The 20,985-nt window shown below is 35.5% G+C and overlaps 3 pseudogenes; all 3 read right to left on the bottom strand.

The window, feature by feature from the left end:
* Positions 1–6,409: 6,409 nt before the first annotated feature.
* LOC124959387 (olfactory receptor 5D16-like) lies at positions 6,410–8,078 on the bottom strand (annotated as a pseudogene).
* A 4,673-nt stretch (positions 8,079–12,751) lies between these two features.
* On the bottom strand, positions 12,752–13,698 carry LOC124959385 (olfactory receptor 5L1-like; annotated as a pseudogene).
* A 6,088-nt stretch (positions 13,699–19,786) lies between these two features.
* Positions 19,787–20,729, bottom strand: LOC124959384 (olfactory receptor 5L1-like; annotated as a pseudogene).
* Between the last annotated feature and the right edge of the window lie 256 nt (positions 20,730–20,985).

Genomic DNA, 20,985 nt, shown 5'->3' with positions numbered 1-20,985 from the left:
TGCCCTAGTACTGGTGAAACCATCAACCAAGACTCTGCCAATCACAGTGCACATTGGTCTTAAAAGCAGGTAGATAATCTATTAAAACAACCTCAGTCCTCCACAACACTGATCCCTACCTTGAATCAACAGCACACATATTTACAACAGCAAAGCATTCTAACAACTTATTGACCTCCAAGCTGCAGACTTTGTTGAGTCTGGTTAATTATAAAAATCAACTCATCCCACAGGCTACTGCACCAGTGCCTGTAATGTGACAGGTGCTGAAGGGGTTGGCTCCCACACTAAAAAATTATGGGCATACAGATGGATTCAGCAGATGGAGCCCAAGAGTCTGTATTGCTGCAGCATTAGAACCCAACCAGGATACTCTCTGGTTTCAGGTGGGGGAAAATCAGAGCAGTGAATGGGCAGAACTAAGGGCAGTATTACTGACAGGATCTCAGAGCCATAACTTGTTTCATTTGAACTATTGGGCAGTGTGCCATCCTTAAAACGTAGATGGTACAATCACAGTTGGAAAAATTGTTCATACTGGGAAAGCATGACTCTGGAGTCATGGTGTGGCAGCATATGTGGACAGCAACATATGTGGACAGCAGCATGAACCAGGGACACAAAATCAGCTGCATGTTGGGTATCCATCATGTTAAGTGCTCTTCCCCTGAAATATGGAGGCAAATACTTTCACAAAGGTGTGGGTTCTGGTGTAACCCAGATAACTGAAATGGCCTTATGGTCATAAATAAAGAGTGGACTTATGTAGAGTGGAAAACAACTAAGGAAGCATGTTCACAACTGAAATATTGTGACTTAGTGGAAATTTGAGAACCTTTGTTAGGTGGGTTCACCCTGCCACCCCACTTCCTGACTCACATTCAAGAACAAATAAACTGAGTTGTTCAACCTGCTCAGGACTCCAAATTGATTACACTGGTGTCATGCAAGTCATTAAGGAATCTAAGTTCACTGTAACTTGTGTATATACAGTTACTGGCCTCAAGCAAACATTTCCTAGCTAGAAAGCTAACCAAACTGCCACCATCAAAGTCTTGAACGTAAGCCAGGTGTAGCAACACAAGTCTATAATCCCAGCAACTCAGGAGGCTGAGACAGGAGGATTGAGAATTCAAAATCAGCCTCTGTAAAAGTGAGAGGCTAAGCAACTCAGTGAGACCCTGTCTCTAAATAAAATGCAAAATGTGGCTCAGAGGTTGAGTGCCCCTGAGTTCAATCCCCAGAACCAAATAATAATAATAATAATAATAATAATAATAATCTTGAACTTAAATGTGATGCATGGGTATCCTCAACCAATGAATAATAACAACTAAGGCACCCATTTTACAAGGATGTGTTGTTCATGATTAGGCTCAAATGAATCATGTATTATACTGCTTACATCTGAAATATAACTGCCAAGCAACAGGATTAGTGGAGAGAATAAATGTCTTAGCAACAGATATGGCCCCTAATAGGTGCTCACATTGGTTGACTGAAGTCCTCAGAAAATTTTGACTTTCCAATCCAGGATGGTGGCACATGCCTGTATTCCCAGCAACTCAGGAGACTGAAGCAGGAAGATCATAAATTCAAGACCATTCTGAGCAACTTAGCAAGGTCCTAAGTAACACCGTGAGGCCCTATATCAAATAAAAAATAATAATAATTAAAAAGGCCTGGGAATTTGGCTCAGTAGTAAAGAATTCCCAGTACCAATACCAATTCCCACCAAAAAAAAAAAAAAAAAAAAAGCAAAAAAGAAATTTTCAACATTCATAAGGCTGATGTGCCTTCCCCTTATGAGTACCTGGGGACATTGTTACCTGCCACAGTTTTCTAATCTATGCATCCAGATTCTGTCCAAGGTGATAGACTAACAGAGTGATAATTTTACAAACATACAAATGCTAAACCCAAGGGAGGAGACTCTTAGATAGAACTCAAATGGTCTGTCCCCCGTGGTGTTTTGGATATTGCTTGTCCTGGAGTGTGGTGTTTCTGGCCATCTGAATTGGTTCATGTTTCCCATGTTCATCCTGTTGGATTCTGGATCCCTGATCATGGCTTTAAGCCCTGGGTAGTCTAAGCAAACTTAGGATACTAATGTCAACTTCTTGATGGAGCATGCCTTTTATTCCTAGTTTTAGGATTTATTAATGGACACCATACCATCAATTAATATGTACAGTTTGCTCTCGTGCATCAGCTGCTGCTGCCCCTATTATCTAATAAATACGGTGCCACTTGTAATTATTGTTTTGCTGGATGGCGCAGCATTGCTATATTGATTTTTCTTTTTTTTACTCATGGCTACATACATTTGCTGTTTACCCTGTTTTCAAATAAAAATCACATGCCCTTGATTTAATAACAGAATGAGGGGAAGGTGTGCTATTATCAAAACAAAAGACGGTATGTATGAAACTCATCACAACAATATGTCAACCTCATGTCACTGTAAGAACCCAGTCACCACCCTTTTTGTCTCTGTATCATCTTTGGGAGAAATGCTAATTTTTTGCATTTCAATCCTAGATCTCTTGATGGAAAAACATTAATTGTTATCCTCGTTAGTTTACTGTTCTTTCTTTTCCTGCATGTGCCTCAACTGCTGCTGTAGAACCTGTTAGCAGTATAGACAGATGGCTTTGTAGGATACCACCAACAAAATGATAAACCCTCACAGGCTCAGGGAAGGCTATAGGATTTTAAGAGAAATTTTAAGGAGTAGAATGTAAGGATCCTCCTCAATATGACAATAACCATCTTGATAAGTGTCATCGTACCTATTTGGTGATCACATAGGATCCTATAGTATGATAATATTTCATGCTAGCCTCTGAGGCAAATTATTGGACTATTTCTTAGCTGATATTTGATTTATTAAAAGCTTTTTTGAGGGGGGAGCTTAAGTATACTCCAGTTGGCCTCAGGTCGCCTTTGTTTAATGGAGCACATTAACCCCTTTATTCTGCATAGGTTTATAGGAATCCTCCTGTCTTTCTGCTACCAAGGATATGCTGCCCTCTCTCTCTAAACCCTAGTAAATTGCACTCCATGCAATCCTGGATTGGTTTGCCACTTTAGTCTCTCAGCATTTTTCTGCTTTTGGCAGTTGCTTTTCATACACAATTTTTTTCATACATCAGTGTACTACAAGTTACAAATCATTCTCCTGTTCCTTTGTATTTATGGTGGGGTTGTGTTGCCAACAATTTTACTGCCTCACCAATTTAAGCTTAGCTTTCCCCTTTGTACCATTTTTTAGAAAGGATCTTTCTGGATTGTCCCCTACCAGCTGTGTAATACTGTTACTGGTTACTTAAAGCTTTGTTAACTGATTTCCCAGTCACAAGTTGTAGAAAAGTTATGCATTTTTAGATTAATTCAAGAACAATAATTTTTTTTTGTCATAATACTGACACCAATCTGAGTTTCTAAGTCTTAAATGAATCCAGGATTATGATAACATTGGGTGAAAAAAAGATTCAATAAAGAAAATCAGTTTTTCATTTAATAAATCATCCTACAAACTTCTAAAATAAGCTCAGAAACTAAGAAAGTGAAATTTTCTAGTAGTTTCCCATAATTCTTTTGGAAAATAAGAAAATTACCGAGTTTTGTTTTCATCAATAATTAGAATAACATAATCATAATCAACTATTAATTATTGATGGCAAGCACTCATGAGTATTTTGACACATTGTGTTGGTGATGTTAAAAAATATTAACATTCCTAGTCAAAAAAAATTAAAAATGCACTTCTCTTTGAATTTTTGTTTCAATGTGATCCAATTTAAGGATGCTAAGAGCTCTGTTGTTCTAATAATGGAAATGGCACCTATGGATATTTTTAATAATTAAATCATTTTAAAATACAATTCTTTTAATAATATAATTAAGAGGTGTAATTCCAGTGACATTGTACAGTTTCTCTGAATATTTTACCAAAAAATGTGCAATTAAGTTATACCAAGAAGTAGTGTAGTAATTATCATATTGATTATTTGTGAGTAAAACTCAAACAGAACTTTATTACCACAGGAAATAAAAGGTCAATTAACAGACATTTTTTTAAGTGACAAAGTTATATACTCATATGTTGATAAGATACACTGTTGTGAAGAATTTGTACAATTTTAATGTGAGTTCAGGAGCAAGAGAAATGAAACACTTGTCCATTTCAGATTAATTATGATGGACATATGACATGATAATGCAAAGTAAATTATAAATCATTTGTTTTCTATTTAAATTCATAATGAATAATTTTTAAAATTGTATAAAAGTTCTAAAATTTTATATATTTTCAGAACTGAATATTTTAAAAGGCACATAAATAAAAATTATAAACATAAATATAAATCATGTTCCTTATAACAGATATCACATCTACCAGAGACACTTTGAAATCCTAAGTTAAAATACAATGGCAAATGCACAATTTCACTTCAATATTCATTGAGAGGATTGTGCCTCTGGTTGAATTACCAAATTTTATCTTTATTTTGTGACTCTAATATTTTAAATCATTGATCAGAGCATTAAATGATATGTATTTCCACTTCCTCATATTAAAGGTTAATGAGATAGTGTCTCTAACTGAACAAGAATGTTATTGCCCTTACCAAGTAAGGAGAGAAATATAAGGGTTTGCTCTTTGAAAGTGGATTATTCATCACTGGTTTCAAGAAAGATTAATATAACCTTTATGATACTTTCTCACCATTGTTCTAGGGAAGTTACAGATCAAAACCAACCATGGAGCTGAAGGTGAATCTCAGTGGTAGAGGGTTTGCCTACCTCATGTAAGACCCATGGATTGATCCCAAGTCTAGCAAAATAAACAAACAAATAAAAATGAAGGTAACAATGCATTCCAGAGAATAGTTCATTTGTCCATATAGGAAACATTAACAATGCAATATTAACTAGAAAAAAGTGATTTTTAATTTATCATGATAAGTTTACAATTATATATCTACTGTAAATTACTTCTATTTCATTGAATGGACATAAGCTCATTTTGCACTTTAGGTACCCCCAAAAGACCCAGAATTTCTTCTATTAATAATTTTCCAACCTATTTGGAATTTTATCCAAACAAAATGTATAGAACACAAGATTATATAAGACAAGTAAAATTCATGATAGAAGATAAATGTAAAATTTCCAAATTAGGTAACCATCTCTGTGAGATCTTCTTATAATTAACATTATAATTATTAGAGGAATATCAAACTTTCCTAATACACACAATAGACTTGGTCTTCATTTGTTTATCTAGGCTACAATTAAAAGTGACAGTGAACTTAATGTTACATTCAAGTCCAAACAAGGTAATTATCTCTCAATATTTACATCTACACTGAAGCATTTTATAAAGACTATCTAAACAGTCAAGATGAAGAGAATTCTCAAACACCCTTGTTCAAGATTTCCTGTGAATATTTATCCTGAATAGTCAGTCATAGAAAAGAGGCATAGATATTGAAAATGAGCACATCATTTCTGCATTTTCCCTATTCTAAGTAGCAATGCTAAAAGCCTCTTATGTCCTTTTATTCTTTGCAGTGAAACCCCTTCCTGAAATAATTTAGACTACCACCCATATCTTATTCAAATTGTCTTCCTTGGATTAACTTACAATATAACTTGTATGCAGATAGCATAAAATAATAGCTCAAAATATTTATTATTTTATTGCCATAATTATAATCACCTCCTGAACATTTTTCTTGCTCCTGAATAAAACTTCATTCCTTCATGAAGCAGAGGATGAATAAGACTTAACTCCAGAATAAAATGTCTCTCTTGCTTTTTTGTTTCCCTTAAAAATATACCCATCTTTCAAGGTCAAGGTAAATAGCAAGGAAATATGACATCATCATCATTTATCAGATGAATTTGAAAAGGATATCACCACAAACTCACTTACTGTATTTATCTCCATGAATGGATTCTGAGTTCCTTGGAATGTTCAACAACCTTTCCCTTTTATTTATTTCACTAATTTTACAAAAGCAACTGGTAATTTAGGACTTTAACTCTAGGAGTCACCAGGAATCAGAGAAGGGCAGCATTAGCCTGTGCTAAACATACATAATATGGGAGATACATCGTGTACATTTTCGTTTGCCACACATAATCAACTTGTGAACTAAATGACATTATATAATTTTGTAGACAAAGACAGAAGTCAAGATCAATTAGTTTTATCTTGCGTATATAAGCCAACCCAAGTATATAGGCTCACTGATTTAAAGTTCATATTAAAATGTTTTCCGTTGCAAAATGTTTTCTCCTTTTGAAATCTAAAGTGATTTTAAGAAAAAGAAACTTAACACAGAGTTCATTCAAAATATCATGGTGTGATAACCATATTAAATATGTATAGTTAATATTAAAAAAGTGTGGTGTGCATTAATTTATTGACTGTGTCCTTGACATCCTTATTTCTCAAACTGTAGTTCAGGGGGTTCAACATGGGGATCACCACTGTGTAAAACAGAGAGGCCACTTTGACTGTGTGCCTGGAGTTCTTGGAGTTGGGCACACAGTAGAGGAAGAGGATGGTGCCGTGGAAGATGGAGATGGCTGTCAGGTGAGAGGCACAGGTGGAGAAGACTTTGTGATGCCCACTGGATGATCGCATCTTCAAGGCAGTGGTGATAATAAACATGTAAGAGGTAAGGACGATGAGCAATGTGCTTATCTCATTAAAAGTGGCAACAGTGAAAGAAGCAACTGACTGAGATAAGAATCAGAGCAAGAGAGGGATATCAGGGAGGATAACTCACAGAAGAAGTGATTGATTACGTTGAAGCCCTGAAAATATAATTTTAAAGCAGAACATGTAAGGGTCAAGGAACATGAGACTCCCCATGCATAAGATACAAATACCAGCATGGCACAGAGTCTCTGGGACATGACCACTGTGTAGAGCAGTGGGTTACAAACAGCCACAAAGCGGTCATAGGCCATCACAGCAAATAGAATCAATTCAGTAACTACAAAGGTGCAAAGGAAAAAGAACTGCACCATGTACCCTGAAAACGAAATGGTTCGGTCTTCTACCAGTAGATTCACCAGCATCTTAGGAGCAATGATAGAGGAATAGCAGAAATCCGCAAATGAGAGATGACTGAGGAAAAATACATGGGAGTGTGCAATTTTGGGTTAATTCTGATGATCACAATCATCCCAAGTTTCCCTACCACACTGAAGGTGTAGACTGCCAGAAATACCAAGAAGAGGGGACCCTGCAGTTCTGGGTGATCCGAGAAGCCCAAGAGGGTGAAGGTGGCTTGGGAGGTTTTATTTCTCTCTTTCAGAAATATGTTTTCTTTCAGTGATATCTGAAAATCATCTAGGAAATAAAATAAGGAAAGTAATTGACACCAAAATCATGCTTAATCGCCCCCTCAGCAGAATACAAGGTGAAACAAGATAAATCTCTTTTATGATCCCCAAAATTATCAAGTACCAAGACAGAAAGAATTGAAGTTTCAGAAATATGATGAGGGAATTTTACTTTCTCAGAAACTGTACTATTAATTATTTTCATATTCTATAATGTAATTTGAAAATATGCAAAGATAATCATTATTAGCTCAGCAGTTTGAACAGAAACATTTGATCAATTCCTCATGAAAAGTGCAAGCATTTGAAATAGATTCTATAACTATCTTATCTGATAATGATTTTTGCTTAGATTATGACACTCCAAAAGAATAGTTCATCTAATTTTCATTTAGAGCCAAGTTTTAATTATTAATTTAGCATCTTAATAATTATTCTCCCTTAACTAAATATGTCACACATAGAAGTCTATAATTTCCTTTTTTTATTATCACAGATTATCTGTTAAACTGCTCTGCTCTCTGAATGAACAAAGGGAAGCTTGAAGAAGCCATAATTAGCTGAGGCAGGAGTATTGCAAGTTTGACCCTAGCCTCAGTAACTTATAGACACAGTCTCATGTTTTTAAAATAAATAAATAAATACAGGGCATGGGGATATAACCCAGTGGCAGAGCACTAACCTTGCTTGCACAAGTCCATGGGTTCCATCCCTAGCACTACCCACACCCCCCACACATAAATACCACCATGTCTTTACCAAAACTTACCAATATTAGATCATAAAAGAACCCAGTTTTCTTTAATCCCTATCAAATTGTTATCTGGTCTCCACTGCCATTTTGATTTTCATTGGAGATAGAAAATTTAACATTTTAATTTATAAATATCACATTTTCATACTTATTTTTCTAATTATTATTATTTTGAGGTGGGGACTGGGGATTGAACTCAGGGGCAATTGACCACTGAGCTACATCCCCACCTCTATTTTGTATTTTATTTAGAGACAGGGTCTCACTGAGTTGCTTGGTGCCTTGCTTTTGCTGAGGCTATCTTTGAATCTGTGATCCTCCTTGTCTCAGACTCCTGAGCTGCTCTAACCATTTTGATTACCTTTTAGAGAATCTTTAGAATGTCAAACAGAAAAGAAAGTGATGAGAGTCTCAGAGATGTTTTGAATGTTGGCACTAAGGTGAAACATACAGACTGGAGATCACAGAAATGTCTCACTTGGATATGAATAGGAATGATGAAAATCCATAATCACCCACAAAGACATTTTCTCTTTCTTGGATCCTCTCTTCTTCATCCCATTAAGTCATCTGAAACATTCATTCTGCCCCTCTAATACCTGTCTGCTCCAACCCTCTGAAAAAATTGGAAGAAAATGGTAAGATGTTGTCACTAAATTGAGAAGACGTTCAGGAGCAAAGGGTTATTGACACAGAGAGATTGTAGTGCTTTCTCTGATTGGTGCTCAGGTATAATTGTCAGATAAATTAGAGAACCCTAGTTAAATTTGAGTCTCAGATAAATGATGAATTTTTTCTATATGTCCTAAATATTGCATGGTGAATACTCAGAGGAAATATTTGTTTATCTGATGCTCAAATTCAATTTAGTATCCTCTATTTTTGCTAAATCTATCAACCCTATATCCAGAACAACTTAGTATTTTATGGCAATCAGCACAACCAGTTCACCTGAGTCCTTTCTTTAGTACTGTGAGCAGGGTTCCCTCAACCACATTTCCTTTAATGAGGACCCTTTCTCATACTATCATTTCTGGTAAAACTTCTTTGGTTCTATAATCAAGAGACAGTTTCCAGATGTTCCAACATGGAGGACTCTCTATGGGCCTGTGTTCAGATATCTAAGGACTTAAATATCATCTTGCTATTTCTAAATTTCAGTAGGACTTATCTTCTGTGATGGATTATTGTGTGTAATAGGAGGCTAACTTGTGAATTGTACCAGGTACAGCAGAATCTCTGGCCTCCATTCGCTAGAAGCGTCTCACTGACTCCACCCATTTGTGAAAAACAAAAATCTCCAAATTTATTTGAAGAAGAAAGATTCATACTCTTCTGTAAAGAACTATTTCTTTATTTCCCTGATTTGGATAGCTTTTTGTGTTTCTTCTGATTGCTACTTAAAACTAATGTACAATTTCCATATCAGGATTCCTTTTCCCTCAAATGATAATATTTTACAGATCGAACAGTTTGTATTTTCTTTAAATATGGGTAAATGTGATATTTAAAAATACTTCTTATAATTTTTTTCTGATAGTTCTTGTTTTGTCCCTAATGAATCAGCTTTATGTCCATGCTCTAAAAACATATTTAGATCATGTTCTCTTTGTTAGATTTCCTTAGAAGGTTCACTTAGTCCTTTCAAATACATTTCATTTAAATACTATTTCTCTTGCAAACTCCTTTAAATTCTACCACACACAAGGAGATATATATTCCTGAAAACTCACAGTGGCCTAACTTCTCCCACTCACAGTGTACTTCTTCAAAGCGAGTTTCTCCATACAAAGTTCTCGAGAAAGAGCATGCTTCCTATTCCCTCAGTAACCCCGTACATAATTTGTGCAGTGGCTCAAAATTTCCCAAAATTGTTTTCCCGTGAAAATCTGACAAAACCTAGATCATATTCTAAAAACCTTCCTTAGAAAACATCATCTGCACTTTCTCAGACCTGTGAACTTGCCTCCCGGTGGCAAAGGCAGCCCCACTGGTCTTGAGAGAGCTCATTTGGGGAGACACAGTACCCATATTTCTATTTCATCTCCCTTTGGGATCTTGTCCTAGAGGAAATTGGTTGCCTTTTCTCCAGGGACCTCAAAAAAGCAATTAACACTAAGGACTCATTTATGATGTAATTCTTGTTTCATGGAAAATGTAAATGAAGTCAACAGCAACTTTAGAAACATTCTATGTGAAAGTTAACTCAGTTGAATACCATCTACCTCTGCTCCATGAATATTCTCCCACTCCACAATTTTTTTTAGAATGACAAGTAGAGCAGAGATTATAATTTTTTATTTATTTAACAATTGTCTCAAATTTCTGCTATGCCTCTGTTCTTTGCAAGGTTTCACTGCCCTTTTATTACTCTAACCAGCAGCAGGTAGATTCTGCCATTATGTCCCTTGACTACTTGGTTACGTTCTTGCCAAAGATACTATGTGGATAACTTTCTTCATATATATTCAGTATAAGACTACTAATGCTTGGAATTTGTTTCTTCCTGTCCCAGGAGCTAAATCTGACTAGAACCAGTATCTCCTGATGTCTAATGTTATTACAATATCTCAATATCCTATAAAAATATATGCTATTATTCATAGAATGATTTCTTCTTTGCTTCTGATTTAGAACATGACTTTCAGAAATTTATCCTGAATATTACAATCCCAAATATCTACAGAAGTCAAAATTCTTGGTTCTTTTTTCCATCTCCAGTGGTATTTGTTTTGATTATGCTTTTGTTACTTTTATATTCATACATGTGTTTTCATATATGCCTCAGATGCTGTCCTATAATCACTTTTTACAAAAAGAAACATATATCTTTTTGGATATACATAAATATCATTGGATAGATACACTTTTTTTTCACATGGTTGAGAAAAGAGGGAATGGAAATTGCAATCATATCACTTGTTACCAAAATAAATATGTTCAAACTAAATCAAAATAAATCAATGAATACATTATATAGAGACCAAGTTATTCTCCAGATAGTAAATCTGAGTGCATATTTAAGATCCTAATACTGGCTCCCCATGTCTGGTCTAGTGAATTTAATATATCTCAATTTTCTTCACAAATTTTAGTTCTTGTAATTATCAGTAACTTTTTATGTATCTATCTACTGTCAATGTGTATTTGTCAAACAGATTTGTGAGATGTCTCACCTATCTTTAGAGTATCATTTATGTTATTTATACATCAAAATATTACTGAGGTAGGGAAACTTCTGTGCAACACTTTATGTTTCCTCCTGATTACATTCATTTTATGCATATTGTCACAATTTCTGCAAATTAACCCATACTTATCCATCACTCAGACCTTGGTGAGGTGTGGTTGTCTATATGTACCTTGGTGTGGTTTCCTCTCCAACCAAAAAGTAGATTTCTGGTGATCAGAAAGGGATTCCCCTGTGTCTGTCCTCACATATCCATGTGGTCTCTCAAGACTGGACTTTACAGAGGAAAGTATCAAGCAGGACACTTGTCTTTATTCCCTTCATCTGGAATGTTTGCTCTCACTCTGTTCTCACCTTGTTAGGGATAAGAATGTGTCCAAAGTTAAAGTTTATTTATTAATAGTCAAAGCTACTCAGGATCACAAAACTTATCTTCTACAATTCTAGGTTTATCTTACCTAATAGTGCCCTTAGGTTTTTGGTATTACGGTATAAATAGTGATGAACTGAAAAGTATGAGTGAAATGTGAAAATTCAGTATAAAGAGAGTGTTAATATGGACTCAATATGAACTCAAATTATTTCTGCTGACAAAATTCTACATAAGAACATTGATAACTTGAATCTGTACCACAATTTATCTATTCTAAGACAGTTTCATCTCTTATGAAATCTTATAGTTGAAGATATTTTACAATTAACAGTAAAGATGTCATTGTAATCTCAAATCATTAATTAGCAAAGTTTATTTCTTGTGAGCATGTGAACAGTACTGAATATACCTTGTCAAAATTGAAGCTCAATAAAATCTTGGGAGGTTAGAACAATGAGTAAGTGTTGAAATGTCAGAAAACAAAAGGATTGAAAAAGTGAAGATAAAATTTCCAAATTAAAAAATGAAGGTTGTAACACCAGTTCTAGTTTTTTTGAATTGGGTTTATTGATTTTCTAACTTTTTATAAATACAAGGTTAGAAACTTCATTTTAAAAGCAAGTCCAAGTAGAAATGGTCATAATTCATAGTATATTTTCAAAGGAAGTCTTGATGCTCTGCAGGAGAAAAGGCTGAATCAAGAAATGTTCCTGAGAAACACAAAAAGTGACACAGATTATCTTATGAAGACTAAATACACATGCAAGATGAAGGTTAGAAATCTACTTACAAGTGAAAGTATTTTATCCTCAGTGTACTGTAGATGTAACATGAATATACGAAGTTCAGGCATGGTAAAAGCAGTAGTCTGCTACTCATAATAATGGCATTTACCTGATTAACAGTGATGAATAAGAACAGATACAGAATCCATAGAGACAACTATAGAATGTATTATAAATAAGTGATTATAAAAAGTGTTTATGCATGACATAAAACTTTTCTCCTAAGATTTTTATGAAATTATTATTATTATGATACACATTTTTTCATCCCTTAACCCAAATTATGTCAACACCCTGGATAACATTTTGGAGTCCACCACTTTTCTGAGAGCTTCTTTTACATCCTTGTTCCTCAGGCTATAGATCAGGGGGTTCAGCATGGGGATCACCACAGTGTAGAAGACTGTAGTCACTTTGTCAATGTCCAGACTAGTGCCAGAACTGGGATGGCAATAAATGAACAGGATTGTTCCATGGAAGATGACGATGACTGTGAGGTGGGAGGCACAGGTGAAAAAAGCTTTGCGCCTCCCCTCTGTAGAGCGCATCTTCAGGATGGTGATGAGGATGAACAGGTAGGAGGTAAGGATGATGGTGATGGTAATGACCTCATTGAAACTGACCACAATGAAGAGCAGCAATTCATTCACAGTGACATCAGAGCAGGCAAGATTCAAGAGTGGGGGTAGGTCACAGAAGTGGTTGATCACATTTGACTTGTAACCTGGGATCTCAAGAGTTAAGCAGAGATGAATGAGAGCAGATACTGATGCTAAGACGTAACAACCAGAGACCAACTCTGCACAGAGCTTCTGGGACATGATGACCATGTACAGCAATGGGTTGCAGATGGCCACGAAGTGGTCATAGGCCATTACTGCCAGCAGGAAGACCTCTGTGATTGCATAAGTACAAAATAAATAGAGTTGCACCATGCAGCCCTGGAAAGAAATGGCTTTGTTCTTGGTAATGATGTTGGCCAGCATTTTGGGAACTATGATTGAGGAGTAGCAGAAGTCCACAAAGCACAAGTGACTGAGGAAAAAGTACATGGGAGTGTGCAGGTGAGAGCTAAGCTGGATCCCAGTGCGACCATGCCCAGGTTGGCCAGAACCGTGACTCCATAGATGAGAAGGAACACCAGGAAGAGAGGGACTCTCAGCTCAGGGACATCTGACAATCCCAGGAGAATGAACTTAGTCACAGTGATGCAGTTTTTCTCAGTCATTGTCACAACAAGTCAAGGAATACATATGAGAAGTTTTGAGCTAGTTAAGAGAGATCAAAGAGAAAATATATTAATATTAAACACATACATGGATTGTTAGAGAAACATAACTCATGTTTTCAAAATGTTTGAGTTTTATGAATAATATAAAATATGTATCTCCATAGATATTACTAGTGAAAATTAATTTAAGAATGAGCAACAATCTTGAATGATTCTCAGTTAACTGCGACCCTGTACAGTTAAGATGATTCATTGAATTAGGTGGTTTAGCAGACTTTGAATAGATTCAAAGACGTACTTTAATGCTGCTTAGAAATTAGCTTTGATTCACTAAGAAGTTATGATCATGAATTGTAAAACTAGTATAAAATTTTTGGTGTACATTATTGTTGAGGTTTAAAATCTTTCAGTAACCTAAATCTGCACGTACAATTTACCTAAAATTCTATTGTAGTGTGTGAACATTTTCTTTGAAACTTGTAGTTCATGAAGACTCTCTATAATTGGAATTAGTCAATGAAAAAGGGCCTTAACACATACACTCAAAGACACAATAGTTTTTATTATCAAATTAGCAAAGTTATGATTTTATTGTAACAATAATTATGAAGTCCTATAATGTCACAGAAAGAAAACATTTGCACATATTTTAATAAATTAAGCAACATTTATTGAAAATTTTATCACTTCAAATAGTAAAAGCTGTTATTTTCATTAGATATTTTATTCTTAGTAAAACAATATCAGAAATGATTATATTGAAAAGTTATGGAAAGTTATGTTCATTGGTACATTATAGTCTTTGCCTGTTTTGACAATATTCAAAAATAAAGTTGTTTGAACTATGCTTTATCATATTTATGGTAGAAATGTACTTTAAAATTGTTTTAAAATGATAAATTTTAAAGAACAGACACCAGTAATACCTAGAGTGCAAGGTTTTACTTGTAAATGAGAATTATGTGTAGAAGTTAATACAGGTAGATATACCATATGTCATCAAATTAATTTGACTACAACCCCGATATAAAATATTTTAATCACATTAAAATAGAGGTAAGTGAAAACTTTCTAAGGTTCCTCAAAGCGTTATTTGGGTAAAGGGGTAAAATTTTATATTTCATGTAAGTGGAAACTACCATTCAGACCTTTCCCTTAAGAAAGAGGCCTATGGAAGTTGAAAGGTCTTACTTTATGCCTTCCTTCTTACCTTGTAGAAATAGAGACTTTGCTATGCCATTGTAATCCAAATTGACTGAAGATGGTCTGGAAGAGAAACAGCCTGAAATTTTCTCTGTATCTTTAATCAATTTTCATGAAATGGCAATAAATTATTCTCCAGAAACCATGGTTTTCTTGTGTCTTAAACATTTAAAAAAGAAGAAGAAAGAGAATGAGAAGGAGAACAGAAAAGAAAGGAAAAGAAAAGAAAAAAAAGTTAAGATATTTGCCTGAATGCAAATGAAAAATCCTCTTTAAAAATTCTATTTCAATGTTCTATGGTATTAGGGAACTAAACTATGACAACTCCGTAGAAAATCTAAAAGTATCCTCTGCTAAGCAGAGGTAGTTCATTATCAGCTTGCAGGAATATTAACAAAATTTTCAAAATTAGGATGGCAGTGGTAATAATGAGCTCATCTTTGATCATTAAACACCTTATGAAGGATACTGGTGTGGCAAAAGTTGGGAAAATAAGAGGAAAAGAGAAAGTCTACCATTTTTTAGTTTGTATTTTTATATGCATTGATGTTTTATGTTGCAGAAGAAATGGTTCTAATTTCTCTCCTGTCTTAAATACAAGAAACAAATATTTAAAAAGTAAGGGCATGAGATAAGTGTTCTCATAAAAATTATTTAAGTCTAAGACAAATGAGTTAGACATATCATTTATTATGATTGGTTGCTCAGAAAATACATGTCTTTTCATTTTCACGTACCTAGAGTCTAGTTTTAGAGAACCAACCTGTGATATAGATGTTTCCTCACTGGAACTGAATGTGTTAGATGTGTATAGAATGCTATTATACTGTAAATTAAACTCCTGGGAAATGGATCCCTTACTTAAAACAATTACTAATCTCTATGGCATAAGAAAATAAATGAAAATTGAACTAAAAATTGATGTCACTGAAGGCTCAAAAATAATGAATCTCTGTGGAATGTGATCAGAAAATCTGGTTTAAAACCACCATACTTGGTGCTATATTACAGAGTAGGGTGAACATAGTTAACAATAATGCATTGTATATTTTAAATAGCCAGAAAAGAGAATGTTCAATGTTTTCATGACAAAAAATGACAAATGTTTGTGGTCAAAGATATATAATTGCCCTGATATGATCATTGCATCATGTATACATGCATAGAAGCAGCATACTGTGTCCTATAAATATGCACAGTTTGGGGCCAATTAAAAAGAAAAAAAATATCCTGAGTGGGGAAAAAATAATTTGACACCAAACCTTCTTATTTCTAGACTTTATGAGTGATTGGAATTCTGTATCCTAGTATCTGATATGTGAGGCACAGCTTGTATTGCCATTGGAATTACGATGAATATTTCTGACGAACTTTCCCTTTCTCATAATATTACAACATCCCTTAGATTCCAGGAGGGCAGACTGTTTACAGCTACGCTGGAGTTTCTTCCCATACAGTAAATGTAATGTATCTGCTGGCCAGATTGCTCTAATCATAGGAAACACTTATTGGGCAGGAATTGTGTGTCAGAATTTATCTAAATATTTTCTTCCTTTTTTTTTTTTTTATTGGGGGAGGTATCAGGTATTGAACCCAGGGTGCTTAACTACCTAATCAAATGCCAAGCCCATGCTCTGTGTTTTATTTATTAATTTTGAGACAGGGTCTCATTGAGTTGCTTAGGCCCTTGCTAAGTTGCTGAGTCTGGCTTTGAATTTTCAATACTCCAGCCTCAGACTCCTGAACCACAGGAATTACAAAAGTGGGCTACCACACCCAGTTCTAAATCATGTCTATCTGTTGTAATTTGAGCAAGGCAAAGAGTTGCTGGAGAAGGCAACTGCTTCCTGTTTTTTCCCAACCATGTGACTATATAGAACAAAGAACAGACTCAGAGCCAGTGTTAGGACCTGTCTCATGCAGGTATTTGGAATATAGGGCAGAATAAGAAAGAAAAAAATAAATGAAAAGAAAAAAGTGGAACAAGGGGAACATTTCATGCAGTGTTTCCTGATTCCTCCAGACCATATTCATTATTATGTAATAGTCACAATTTCTGTGAATTAGCTCTTGTTTAACTGATGTTAGCATCTCAGTGTAACTTAGTTATTCATATATACATCAGCATGGTTTTCTCTCCCAATGAAAATGTGAATTTCTGGTGATCACAAAGGGTTTCCCCTGATCTGTTGCCCTCCTCACACATTCCCATGTCCTCTCAAGAATGGACACTTACATAGGAAAGTTTCAAGCAGAACACTTGCCTTCATTCCCTTAATCTGGAATGTTTGCTCTTGCTCTGATCTCTGCCTTGTCAGGAATAAGGATGTGTACACAGTTAAAGTTCATTTATTAATTGCCAAAGTTACTCTGGATCACAAATCTTATCTTTACTCTTTTTGGTTTTGCTTACCCTATGTTGACCTTAGGTTTTTGGTGTAAAGATGTAATAGTCGTGAATCATAAAGTCTTGGGTGAAATGTGAAAATTCAGTATAAAATCGCTGATAATGTGGACTCGCTTGCTACTCTTCCTTCTGAAAAGATTTTAAATAAGAGCACTGATATTGGAATCTCTACTGAATTTAATCTAGTTTAAGACAGTTTCATTTGTTTAAGAACCTCTATAGTAGACTATATCTTATAAATAATAATAATCACTCTGATTTCAAATTGCTAATTAGCAAAATTTATTTCTTGTGACCATGTGAACATCACTGAATACATGTTAAAATTTAATGTCAATAGCAGCTCGCATTGTAGCTCATTTCCTAGCATGTGTGAGACACAGGGTTTCAGTTTCAACAGCACATATAAATAAACAAAATAAAGGCCCATCAACAATTAAAAAAATGAAAATATTTAATATCAATAAAATTCTGTGAGTTTGGCAGAATTAGTTATTATTAAAATGTAAGAAACCAAGAATTGAAGAAATTAAGTTCCAAGTTGAAAAATTAAGGTTGAAAAACCAATCCTAGTTTTTATGAATTGGGTCTTGTGACTTTCTAATGTTTTATGACTGGAAGAATGTAGATGTTCAGAGATGGGTTCACTGAGGGTGAGGAGGAACGATACCTACCCTACTTAGCCTTACCCAGCGCACTTACTCAGGCATTGGAGATCAAGCTCTGAAGGCATGGATCTAATTTTATTTAGGGTTGCACAGGACATATATAGGCACATTATCCAATCAGGTTAACATGCTTGTTAAAGTATAACAGAGTCAACCTATAGGTGAACTGTACGTCGAGGGTCAAGGTAGTGTAAACAAACCAAGCATGCTTAAGCAATTCTGCCCAGCAACAAGTCTGAGACAAAGGACTGGGGTAATGGCAAGCTCCTGCACACAGTATGAGGCAAGGCAGCGCGGACTGAGCTCACATCACAACTTTCTTGGAGGCATGACAGAACGAGGCCTCCCCTCAGCTCACACTCAGCCTCAACAGCTGCAAAGACCTTCATTCCATGGCAAGTCTTTACCATTACCTCAGTTTCTCTGTTCAGACTGTTTGGTTTACTTAGATCATGATATCAGTGACTGCTGTCAGATAAGCTTGAGGAATGTTCCCTACAGAAGAGTTAATTTAAACGAGTGAGTGCAAACTACAAATTTAAGTAAATTATAATGAATTTATAAAGGAGGATTCAATGCTGCATATGAGTCAAGTATGAATTAAGAAATGATGCTTAGGTACACAGAAAATAGTGATAAAAGATCATTCATTATAGGAAGAATAAATACACATGGAGGAAACAGAAACAAAGTTTAGAAATGCACTTACAAGGTACAGTACACATTTAATCCACAAGGTATTGAAGAGGTAGCATGAAAATCAGAAGGTAAGAAAAAGTAAAAAAGAATGCTAAGTCATAGGTGCACCTACTCGTAATAATGGTGAGTCAGTGACTAATAATGAGGAAGAGAGATGAGGCAGAATCCATAGAGAAAGAGATAGAATGAATTATATATAAGGAGTTATGTCAGGGGAGGGCTCTGAGGGCCCCAGAGCTGCACCATGGCCTGATCTCTAAGATGGCGCCTGGCAGCTTGCCAGACATAGCTGCACTCATATACAAGTTTTAGGAAGTAACTCTGGTTGGCTGTTGTACATGAGGCAATCCTGGTATCTGCCTGGAGACTGTTCCTTGATAGGCTGACTTTCCTGGTAGTCTACTCTCTAATAGGCTGATGTTCTCAATATAAGTCTGAGACTTGTGGAATAAATTCCTTTTGGTTCCTGTGATCAAGAAGAGCGTATGCCTTGTGATTGTCCCCGCGGGCAGTGGGCGATCATAGAGTTATAATAAATGCTTGCACCAGACATGTAATTTATTTATTCTAAGATTCTTGTAAAATGAATATTATCTCCATTTATCAAATAAAATAATGTGTGAAGTTCTAAAAATAATGGACATTGCAACAACTACCAAGGCAATAAAGGAACCAAGAAGAAAAAAATAACAATTAACAATATACATGCATGTATGGAATTCTCATGCTTGCATAAACTAATTGACAAGAAGCTGTTCTTCATTATAGATATCAGGAATTCAAGTTTTAAAAGTATTATGTTTTTCCTAAAGATTACTGAAGCAAATGACTCTTGTGAGTTCTTCATTAAAACACATGATAGATTAAAACAAGTTAAACATTCATGTCCTAAGAGTACTACTGTTCGTATCACTTTACACATTACAAATTGAAGAAAAACATATCAATAATCAACAACTTTGACAATGTTGAATCCTGTATTTATAAATTGAAACTGCACAAAGATTAGAGAACAAAAAGATTATTTCATACTTGCCTATCTCCTCCTCATCCTCTGCTTTCCAACTCCTGTGTCCATCTATTCACCCTTATTACAAATTATGTTTTATTAAATTGCCTGGTGTAATATTTTGGAGTCCACCACTTTTCTGAGAGCTTCTTTCACATCCTTGTTCTTCAGGCTATAGATCAGGGGGTTCAGCATGGGGATCACCACGGTGTAGAAGACTGTGGTAACTTTGTCAATGTCCAGACTAGTACCAGAACTGGGCTGGCAATAAATGAACAGGATTGTTCCATGGAAGACGATGATGGCTGTGAGGGGGGAAGCACAGGTGGAAAAAGCTTTGTGCCTCCCCTCTGCAGAGCACATCTTCAGGATGGTGATGAGGATGAACAGGTAGGAGTTAAGGATGATCACAATGGTCATAGATTCATTGGAAGTAGCCACGATGAACAGCAGCACCTCATTCACACTGACATCAGAGCAGGCAAGACTTAGAAGAGGGGGTAGGCAACAGAAGAAGGTTGATCACATTTGACCTGTAGAATGGGATCTCAAGAGTTAAGCACAAGTGAACGAGAGCACACCCTGATGCTAAGAGGTAACAGCCAGAGACCAGCTCTGCACAGAGCTTCTGGGACATGATGACCATGTACAGCAATGGGTTGCAGATGGCCATGAAGCGGTCATAGGTCATCACTGCCAGCAGGAAGACCTCTGTGATTGCATAAGTACAAAATAAATAGAGTTGCACCATGCAGCCTTGGAAAGAAATGGCTTTGTCCTTGGTAAAGATGTTGGCCAGCATTTTGGGCACTATGACTGAGGAGTAGCAGAAGTCCACAAAGGACAAGTGGCTGAAGAAAAAGTACATGGGAGTGTGCAGGTGAGGGCTGAGCTGGATCAGTGCAACCATGCCCAGGTTGGCCAGAACCGTGACTCCATAGATGAGAAGGAACACCAGGGAGAGAGGGACTCTCAGCTCAGGGACATTTGACAATCCCAGGAGAATGAACTCTGTCACAGTGGTATAATTTTCTCCAGTCATTGTCAACAGATGTCAGGTTAACTTACATATGGTAAGGTTTGGTTTACTTCTGGGAAGACATCAAAGAGAAAGTGAGAGGTGGTTATTAATTTTAGGGAAAAAATAACATTAGTATGAAACATATGCATGAATTCTAAGAGGAACATAACTGTCAAATTTACAAAATGTTCAATGATTTTAACAATATTATAACCTATATTTCTTCATAGAGCTAACAAATGAAAATTAATTTCAACCTAATCAATAATCTTGAATG

The sequence above is a fragment of the Sciurus carolinensis genome, chromosome 11 (assembly GCF_902686445.1).
Source record: "Sciurus carolinensis chromosome 11, mSciCar1.2, whole genome shotgun sequence".
Taxonomy (NCBI): Eukaryota; Metazoa; Chordata; class Mammalia; order Rodentia; family Sciuridae; genus Sciurus; species Sciurus carolinensis.
Note: the sequence above shows the minus strand (reverse complement) of the source record. Positions and strands in the feature narration are given on the sequence as shown.